This window comes from Pimephales promelas, chromosome 17, assembly GCF_988280905.1.
Source record: "Pimephales promelas chromosome 17, fPimPro1.hap1.1, whole genome shotgun sequence".
NCBI lineage: Eukaryota > Metazoa > Chordata > Actinopteri > Cypriniformes > Leuciscidae > Pimephales > Pimephales promelas.
In genome coordinates this window covers 2,583,374-2,594,225 of record NC_142785.1, presented here as the reverse complement: position 1 = coordinate 2,594,225, position 10,852 = coordinate 2,583,374, and positions in this window count along the sequence as shown.

Sequence of the window (10,852 nt, the reverse complement as noted above, 5' to 3'; positions counted from 1 at the left end):
TATTTGATTTGTTTATAAACAAATCAAATATTTCTTTTTTGATTGATTTCGAAATGATGTATTACTTCTAATTTCACATTTTTATCAATATACGAACCCTTGGCAGTTCCATCACACACCTTTACATATTGCAATGTTTAATTCAATTGTGAAAAAAACCCCGAATTTTTCTCTTTTTGTAATTTTGTACAATATTATCCTATTCAAATCAATGTGATAAAAGAGGTCAAAAGTAATAAAAATAAGTCGTCCAATTATTTACCCATTAGTCATTATAAACCTATAACAAACGTTCTCCATGTAATTTGTATTCAGTAATGAAACACACTTTGTAAGTAATCTACCCAGCACTGTAACAGTTCCCGAGGCAGAGGAGTGAAAACACCTGCTCTCGGTGATGAAGTTCACCCGCTAGGAATCACACATCAACTGACTGGGATTAAAACCCAGCTCAGGAACACACCTCACGTCTCTGTTCATGAGAGAAGGCACAATAATATTGAGGCGAGGAAGCTGTTGATTCATTCTTAAAAACTGTCCTAGATAGGCCGTGATTTCCTCTAGACCTGTCCGCACCCTCGTCATGTGGGACCTTCTTTGAGTCCGGAGGGCCTCTGAGGTCCTGTGATAGGAATCCCAGTGTCCAGCTGTTGGAGTCATCAATGCTTTAATGTGTTCAGAGAGTCGGTCCCCTCACCGGAAAATACACACTCAGTCTGAAATTAACTGCACAAATTACCAATATAGAGGCATGCATTATATTTTATTTTGCTATCAGTGTTGTTTTATTATCGTTGATGTAGGATTGTAGTTTTTGTTAGAATTTTGAAATTACATTTTAAAAACATTTTCTGATTTCACTTTTTATTTTAGTTAAAATAAAGAACTAAAAAAGTGCACGTTTGATTTTTGATAATGTACAACTACTTGTGAAAACAGTAGCAAAGCAAATACAAAACAAAAAAAGTTTGTTTATAATTTACGTTTGTAATTCCGATCATGTGTGTGCGTTTGTGCACGTTTGTGTGTGCGTGCATGTTTGTTTGTGTGTGTGTGTGTTTGCATGTTTGTGTGTAATAATGTGTGTGTGCAAGTGCGTGTGTTTGTGCGTTTGATTGTGTGTGTGTGCGAGTGTGTGTGTTTGTGCGTTTAATTTTGTGTGTTTGTGTGTGCGTGTACTTGTTTGTGTGTGTGTGTGTGTGTGTGTGTGAGTGCGTGTCTGTGTGTTTGCATGTTTGTGTGTAATTGTGTGTGTGCGCGAGTGTGTGTGTGTGTTTGATTTTGTGCATTTGTGTTTGTGTATGTGCGATTGTGCGTGCATGTTTGTGTGTGTGTGTGTGTGCACTTGTTTTTGTGCGTGTGTGTGTTTTCAAGTTTGTGTGTAATAATGTGTGTGCTCGAGTGCGTTTGTGCATTTGATTTTGTGTGTTTGTGCGTGTGCGTGCATGTTTGTGTGTGTGTGTGTGTTTTTTGGTGTGAGTGTGTTTGCATGTTTGTGTGTAATAATGTGTGTGCGCGAGTGTTTGTGCGTTTAATTTTGTGCGTTTGTGCGTGCATGTTTGTGTGTGTGCAATTGTTTGTGTGAGTGTGTGTGTGTGTGTTTGCATGTTGTGTGTAACAATGTGTGTGCTCGAGTGCGTTTGTGCATTTGATTTTGTGTGTTTATGTGTGTGCGTGCATGTTTGTTTGTGTGTGTGCATTTGTTTGTGTGAGTGTGTGCGTGGGTGTGAGTGTGTTTGCATGTTTGTGTGTAATAGTGTGTGTGCGTGAGTGTTTGTGCGTTTGATTTTGTGCCTTCGTGTTTGTGCGTGCATGTTTGTGTGTGTGTGTGCACTTGTTTGTGTGCGTGTGAGTGTGTGTTTGCATGTTTGTGTGTAATAATTGTGTGTGCGCGAGTGCGTGTGTTTGTGCGTTTGATTTTGTGCATGTGTGTTTGTGTGTGTGCGTGTCTAAAACGTGACCATGATTATTCCTGTATGTTTTCTGGAATTCCTGCTGGTGTGTGTATATAAGAGTACGATGGGCCACTTTCCAAGGATTCCCCATGAAAGCCATCATGATGCCATGATGTTTTCCAGTGATGCCATGGAGGACAGTATTTCTGAAAAATCACTCATGCAACTCCAGAGGAATGAGTTCATATCTGCAAGACAGAGAGTTCTTCAATGGATCGTTTGAAAAGGAGAGAGCATTCAGAGTTTCGATAAAGAGACGCACAGAGGCAGCAGTTCGGCCCGTTGGGAACGAGAGCATCGACTTCATGTCCTCGCTGTGGCTTGGCAGAGATCTTCAGAAATCTCTTACCTGACTGCAGGCGTCATTTACTCTGAGGTGGAGATTCAGGTCAGCGAGTGTCTCTTCTGAGGAAAAGAGAGAATCCAAAGACTCTTCTGCTGCCTACCAAGGGCTAGAACAAAATACTTACAACTCTTATTTGTCAAGTCACCTTTATTTAGATTGCTTTGAACTTCCCAGAACACCCTAGCAACCAGTCAGAATACCCTAGCAACCACCTAAAATAACTTAGAACACCCTAGCAACCACCCAGAACACCCTAGCAACCACCTAGCAACCAACCAACATACCTTAAAACACCCTAGCAACACCATAGCAACCACCCAAAATACCTTAGAACACCCTAGCAACACCATAGCAACCAACCAAAATACCTTAGAACACCCTAGCAACACCCTAGCAACTCACCAAAATACTATAGAACACCCTAGCAACTGCCAAATTACCTTAGAACACCCTAGCAATCACCCACAATACATTAGAACGCCATAGAAAACACCAGAACACCCTAGCAACCACCTAGCAACCAACCAAAATACCTTAAAACACCCTAGCAACACCATAGCAGCCACCCAAAATACCTTAGAACACCATAGCAACACCATAGCAACCAAAAAATACCTTAGAACACCCTAGCAACACCCTAGCAACTCACCAAAACACTATAGAACACCCTAGCAACTGCAAAATTACTTTAGAACACCCTAGCAATCACCCAAAATACATTAGAACATCCTAGAAACACCATAGCAACCAACTAAAATACCTTAGAACACCCTAGCAACACCCTAGCAACTCACCAAAATACTGTAGAACACCCTAGCAACTGCAAAATTACATTAGAACACCCTAGCAATCACCCAAAATACATTAGAACACCATAGAAAACACCAGAACACCCCAGCAACCACCTAGCAACCAACCAAAATACCTTAAACACCCTAGCAACACCATAGCAACCACCCAAAATACAATAGAACATCCTAGCAACACCATAGCAACCAACCAAATACCTTAGAACACCCTAGCAACACCCTAGCAACCAACCAAAATACCTCATAAGACCATAGCAACCACCCAGAACACCCTATCAACCACCCAAAATACCTTAACAACTGCCATTACTTTATGATTTTCTTACTTTAGATGTTATTATTTTAAATAGAATAATTATATGTATTATAAGTTTGATTTGATTATCATTTGATACTATTTTGCAAATCCATTTACACATTATACACTTTATTTGATATATTTTGAATGTTCGGCATAGGGTTATGCATGTGCGTGTGCATGAAACACTCGCTCCTTTATACAGCGACGATAGAGCAGCATTACATTTAGTTAATGTGACAAATGTGTGCCCACTCTTAAAACCCAAACGCCTTAATGCATTCGTCCTGGCGCTGACTCGACAAACACCTTGCTATTTACCATGTAATGCCATATAAAACATCCGCTCTGAATGTTCTGTAAAGAATCTGTGTTTACAGCGAAGTTGAGCAATCTGTCCCTGAAAAATAAATCAGAGCCTCCGTGCAGAATATGCAGACAGTTCGAAACATTTTTTTTGTGGTAACTTATTAAACCCGGCTTCCCCCCCATTCAGCGAATTTGCATGTGGCTTGTAGATTAATGCTTACCTGCCAATGATGATGCGTTCTCCCCTAAATCATCCTAGCTCCCATGGGCCACCGTACATTTGTAACACAATCCCCTTACCAGCCTTTTGAATCTGTGCCCTGTATTAAATCAGGTATTATATGACGAACAGCTGTTTATGTATTAATCACTTATAAAGATGAATTCCAGAGCCCGGCTGTAGTCTGTGCGGATCTGATGATGTTGTCGTAGAGTCATCCCGAATCAGAAGCATGACAAAAATCAATGATGTGCAGAAACACATTGAGGGGTCAGCATGAGAAAACACAACCTGCACCTGTTTAACATATCAGGATCTGCAAATGATCTGGATCAGTACCGCCATAAATCACTTCGATTAGGATTTTCATGGACGTTTGGCACTCGTGGTCGAGTCACATGGAACCGGCTCTGGATTATTACTGGATGAGAAAGAAGGAAGGTGGAGACGTCATGTTAAGAGTATATTTGGAACATCCATTTATTTACCAAAATAAATAAAAAATAACAAATTGACTAAATGACCCAACCTAGACCCAACCCAACCTAGAGATTTCAAATCTATCACTGACCAAAAGCTTTTTTTTTTTTTTTTTTTTTTTTTTGAGAAAAATGGTGTACACTCAAAACAATGCTGTGTTGGTTTAACCCAAATTTGGTTAAAATATGGACAAACCCAAATGTTGGGTTAAAAATGTAATTTCAAATTTTAACCCAACTTCAACTTTCACTTTCAACTGTAAATTTTATAATTGCATTTTTAACCCAACATTTGGGTTTGTCCATATTTGATATATATTGATGCATATTTTAACCCAGCATTTTTTTTAGTGTAGGATTTTGAAGAAATTGCAGAAATTGCTAGTAAATTTCATGAAAAAAGGAAGTAACACATTGAATTAAACATGATTTTGTTTTTTAAGCAGAAAGACTGAAAAGATACACTCTAAAAAATGCTGGGTTGTTTCAACCCAAATTTGAGTCAAATATGGACAAACCCAAATGTTCGGTTAAAAAAATGTAATTTGAAATTCAACTTTCATTTTCAACTGTACATTTTTTTAATCACATTTTTAACCCAACGTTTGGGTTTGTCCATGTTTGACCCAAACTTGGGTTGAAACAACCCAGCATTTTCTAGAGTGTATTTTCTTGTAAAACATATAAGCCTTTATATTTAAGTCATTACAAACGTATTTTTAATGCATTAATTATGCCTAACATTTTTTTTTTTACAGTATGCACAATGATAATTAAGTATGGAAATAATATGTCACCAGACTCAAGTCCCAAAAATGAAAATATAACATGTTTTATATCTATGGGAACACGCGTTTTTGTTGTAAATATATTTATTTTTTTGAACAATAGTAACTGAAAAAAAAAAAGAAAAAGCATTGAATATTAGCAGCATCATTCATATCATATGGGATTGTCCGCAATTATTTAGTTGAATGGATTGAATAATGATCGTCTCTAAAAGTGTTTGCAGTTGATTTGAAGCTAATGAAAGTGACCGTTCATAGGATCAAACTGGTATTGTGTAGTGTTTGACTAGCTCTCCTCCCAGTAGATTAGACAGTATAGCATGACTGGTGTAAATGTATACGTCCCGTCCTGATTGAGCCAGCATGTAGAGTCCATCTCCAGGGAGGATCAGCCGGCTACTGCGAACCTGAGAAACACCGGCAGTGAAAGACGGGAGAAGCGGCGCCAATTCTAATAAGAGAGCACGGGCCTTAAGAAACCACTAATAGTTCCTAAAGTTTCCCGTCCCATGAGCCTTAGCAGCAGGAGAGAGGGAGCCGAGTGGACGGCCGCTAATCAATGTCAGGCTGCTGTGTGTGTGTGTGTGTGTGTTGTGTGAGAGGAGGAGTATGAGGGGGACTCCTGAGAGCCAGAGAGACTGTGCAGGGCTCTGAATATTAATGTCCATTTCCGGCATGAAATACAGTAGCCTTGTTGGGTTGAACTGGCCTTACACTTCAGCAGACAACCGTCGTCCCTTCACTGAACACTGGTTCTCCTAATTAGGCTTGTCTCAGAGTGGGCGGAGCTTGTGTAGTTCACATCAACCAGTGGCAATAAGAAAGTGAAGAAAGCTCTCTTAAATTAAAACTAACAATTTTCTTTACTTTACTTTGCTTTACTGTACTTTACTTACTTACTTAACCGTACTTTACTTACTTAATCTTCGTTTACTTACTTAACCGTACTTTACTTACTTAATCTTACTTTACTTACTTAATTAACCTTACTTACTTAACCTTACTTTACTTATTTACTTTACCTTACTTTACATACTCACTTAATATTACTTTACTTTACTTACTTACTTAACCTTACTTTACTTACTTAACCTTACTTTACTTACTTGCTTAACCTTACTTTACTTACTTACTTTACTTACTTTACCTTACTTTACTTACTCACTTTAACTTACTTTACTTACTTATCTCACTTCACTTAACCGTACTTTACTTACTTAACCTTACTTTACTTACTAACTTAATCTTACTTTACTTACTTAATCTTACTTTACTTACTTAACCTTACTTTACTTACATACTTTACCTTACTTTACTTTACTTACTTATCTCACTTTACTTACTTAACCGTACTTTACTTACTTAACCTTACTTTACTTACTAACTTAATCTTACTTTACTTACTTAATCTTACTTTACTTACTTAACCTTACTTTACTTACATACTTTACCTTACTTTACTTTACTTACTTATCTCACTTTACTTACTTAACCGTACTTTACTTACTTACTTTACCTTACTTTACTTTACTTACTTATTTCACTTTACTTACTTATTTCACTTTACTTACTTAACCGTACTTTACTTAATCTTACTTTACTTTACTTACTTATCTCACTTTATTTACTTAACCGTACTTTACTTAACCTTACTTTACTTACTTACTTATCCTTACTTTATTTACTTACTTTACCTTACTTTACTTACTTACTTTACCTTACTTTACTTACTTATATCACTTTACTTACTTAACCGTACTTTACTTACTTAACCTTACTTTACTTACTAACTTAACCTTACTTTACTTACTAACTTAACCTTACTTTACTTACTTACTTTACCTTACTTTACTTACTTGCTTTACCTTACTTTACTTTACTTACTTATCTCACTTTACTTACTTAACCGTACTTTACTTAACCTTGCTTTACTTACTTAACCTTGCTTTACTTACTCACTTAATCTTACTTTACTTTACTTACTTACTTAACCTTACTTAACCTTATGTTACTTACTTAACCTTACGTTACTTACTTAACCTTACTTTACTTACTTTGTAACAGTTCTGGGGTGAGTTCACTTTTACTGGTGCTTTGGTGCTTCACTAGGGGGCGATGTCCTCAGTTCTGAAGGTGAGGATGCGGATATAAGCAGAGAAGAAGTGAAGTTAGATGTGAGCAGTAGCTCAAGGTATTCATCTGTGGTTGGGTTTTTGAGGATAAATTGTTATTTTCTTTGCTACTCATTTAAGCCTGATGTTCTAATTAAGCATAAGCTAAATACCTCTTGAGACAAGTTTGTCTATTGAACTGTTTTACTCTAAGTTTGCCGTGGGAATTATCAATGGATTATTGACTGAGTCTGTCATCTTTGAATTGATTGAACCCGTGGAACTTCCTGTGGAAACTGATTGACTGAAATCATCGCGCCATCATTGACTTTGAGAACGCTGTGACAAACTGCGTTGGAAACTCAGGTTTTTCTATCAAACAAATGACTGAACTGATATAAAAATATGGTATAGTATAGGTAAAATATAGGTATGTGTTTGCGTGGAGGGTGAACACGTTTGTTGTTACTTGTCTGGTACTTAAATATAATCACTGCAAAACTCAACGGATGGTACCCTACCTCTTTACAATGTTTTCATTCTGTCTTTTGTAATTCAAGATGGTATGTTACAACTTACTTACTTACCTTACTTACTAACTTACCTTACTTTACTTTACTTACAGTAATCAGTCATATAGATCTATGGTTTGTGTGTAAAGCACATGCAGGGTAAGGCATGGGATTCATACGGCAGGCCAGGTTTGATTTTGTGTTCTGTTGTCCTCTGTCTATCCCAAATAATTTCCTGTCCTTCTTTAGTTTTTTCTAACAACTAGCAATATACAACCAAATAAAATGCTTAATCATAGAAGTAATTAATGTGATTCATTAGACTGTTTCACCATACACTTTCTTCACGTTACCGTGACACGGAAGTAATGGTTGTAAAGAAGGGATTGATCTATAAACGGACACCAGTCTGATCAGCTTAATTCCCTGCGCTCTGTTTTTGTGTAGCTGTGTTGTGCACACAAACTCACCGCAAGCTCTCATGTAGATCAAATAGACCATGTAACCAACACATTAAACACAGAGCATGAACAGGAGAGCACCATCAGGTCGAGCGCCATGTAAACATTCCCACCACTGCTATTTATTTTGAGCTAGGGAGGTGGCAACACACTTACACTAGAGGCCTGTATTCTCCAGAGCTCTTCTATACAGAGGGAACGTTTGGTTGGACACTTCAAATGTTTGTCCATCATTACTTATCTACCCAGCCACCCATAGCACACGCTGTAATGTTCAATTGATCAAAAATTGATCAAAAATCTGCTGGATGATCAAACTGAGCATCAATGGGGAAGATAGGTGATTTAAGTAACTTTGAACATGTCAAGGTTTGTTGGCTGGACTGAGTATTTCAGAAACTGCTGATCTCTATTTTCACACACAAACATCTCTAGAGTTTATCAGTTCTGTCGGTGAAAATGTCCAGTTGATGTCAGAGGAGAATGGCAAGACTGATTGAGCTGATAGAAAGACATCCATAACTCAAATAAGAACTCGTTACACCTGAGGTCTGAAGAAGAGCATCTCTGAACACACAACACGTCAAACCTTGAAGCAGAAGAAACACACTGGTGACACTCCTGTCCACTGAGGTTACAATTCACATGAGCTCACCAAAACTGGACAGATTGAGTAACGTCACCTGGTCTGTTGAGTCTCAATTTCTGCTGCAACATTCAGATTTGGCGTAAACAACATGAAAGCATTGATCATCCTGCCTTGTATCAATGGTTCTGGCTGCTGGTGTAATGGTGGGTGGGATGTTTTCTTGGCTCACTTTGGGCCTCTTACCAACGGAGTATCATTTAAACACCACAGCCAACTAGAGTTTTGTTGCCGGCCACGTCCATCTCTTCTTTCACAATCTTCCAGTAGAATAACTCACACGTCACAGAATTCAAATCCTCTTAAACTGGTTCATCATGACAGTGAGTTAACAGAGCAATGCGAGCATTTGTGCTTATAAAACTTAAACTTTTTTTTTTATTTTTTAAATGACCGCTCTTTTTGCTAGATAAGACTGGAATGGTTGAAAGCATTTTGAACAGTTCGCAGTTTGCACTGAAACTGTCTTTTGGACCTTGAACCGTTTGGACCCCATTGAAGTCCATTATATGGAGAAAAATCCTGGAATGTTTTCATCAAAAACCTTAATTTCTTTAGGTTTCAGTGAGCTCACCACCAGATCTCAATCCAATAGAGCATTTTTTAGGATGTACTGGAATGGGAGATTCACATCATGGATGTACAGCCAACAGATCTGCAGTAACTGTGTGATTCTTTCCTGACATATGGACCAGAATCCAAGGAAGTTTCCAGAAGCTTGTTGAATCTGTGCCATGAAGAATTAAAGGAGTAGTTCACTTTTGAAAAAAAAAAATACTTTTGCTGATAATTTACTCACCCCCATGTCATCTAAGATGTCCATGTCATTCTTTCTTCAGTCGAAAAGAAATTAAGGTTTTTGATGAAAACATTCCAGCATTTTTCTCCATATAATGGACTTCAATGGGAACCAAACGGTTCAAGGTTCAAAAGACAGTTTCAGTGCAAACTGCAAACTGTTGAAAGGGCTTTAAATGATTCCAGACGATGAATAAGGATCTTATCAAGCGAAACGATTGCTCATTTAAAAAAATAATAATAATAACAAAGTTTAAGTAAATAAGCTCGCCTTGCTCTGTACTGTGACGCACGTTTGTGACTCTCCTCATCAAAATGAACAAATCTTTTTCCGAGTCATTCAACGAGCGAAATGACCAAATTGACTCAGAAAAAAGATTTGTATAAAACTGTTGAAGGACATGGCTCACTCCTACCTAGGATTGAACCTGACTTTAGACTTGGACCTTCACCAATACACCATCAATACCCCAGCGATGGAGTTATGGGGGGGAAAGTAATACATGAACTCTTGTAGATATTTGTTTTATTCCTCACCCACGTTGTAAATGTCCACAGGCAGCTTTACTGTTCTCTGACAAGTGAGACATTTCCATGCTTTCCATGACCTCTATGAAACAGCGTTTGCCTCTTTCTCCATTCACCATGGCAGCGGCGATGTGGTGTTCACTGCAACACGGCTGTTTGCAATTTTCCAAAGTCCGCTTGAGAAATAGAGGTCATTATTTGAATGAATTTAGAATGATGGGGTTTACATGCGCCGAGACATGTTTACTTTCACTGTTTTCCATGCCTCCCATTGTGACCGGTGACGCCCGGGTCCAAATGAGACTGGACAGATCCGGGAACAGTTGGTTCCAAGGGCCCGTGTAAATGATGGTTGAGGTCTGCTTGCCAGTCCTGATCTTGGGCATGAAACAAGAGGTGTTGGCTTTGGGAATTGCACTTAAGTCTACAAGGTGGCTTGGTGGAGAACAGGTTTGGAGGCATGCGCTCTTGGTGGTGTGCTTTCTGTGGCAGGGTCCGCGAGGCACATCCATCTTCTTGCCACTCCAGTGACGGCAAAGCAAACAGAGAGAACAAACCCCCCATACACTCAAGAACCCCCAAGATCCAAGAG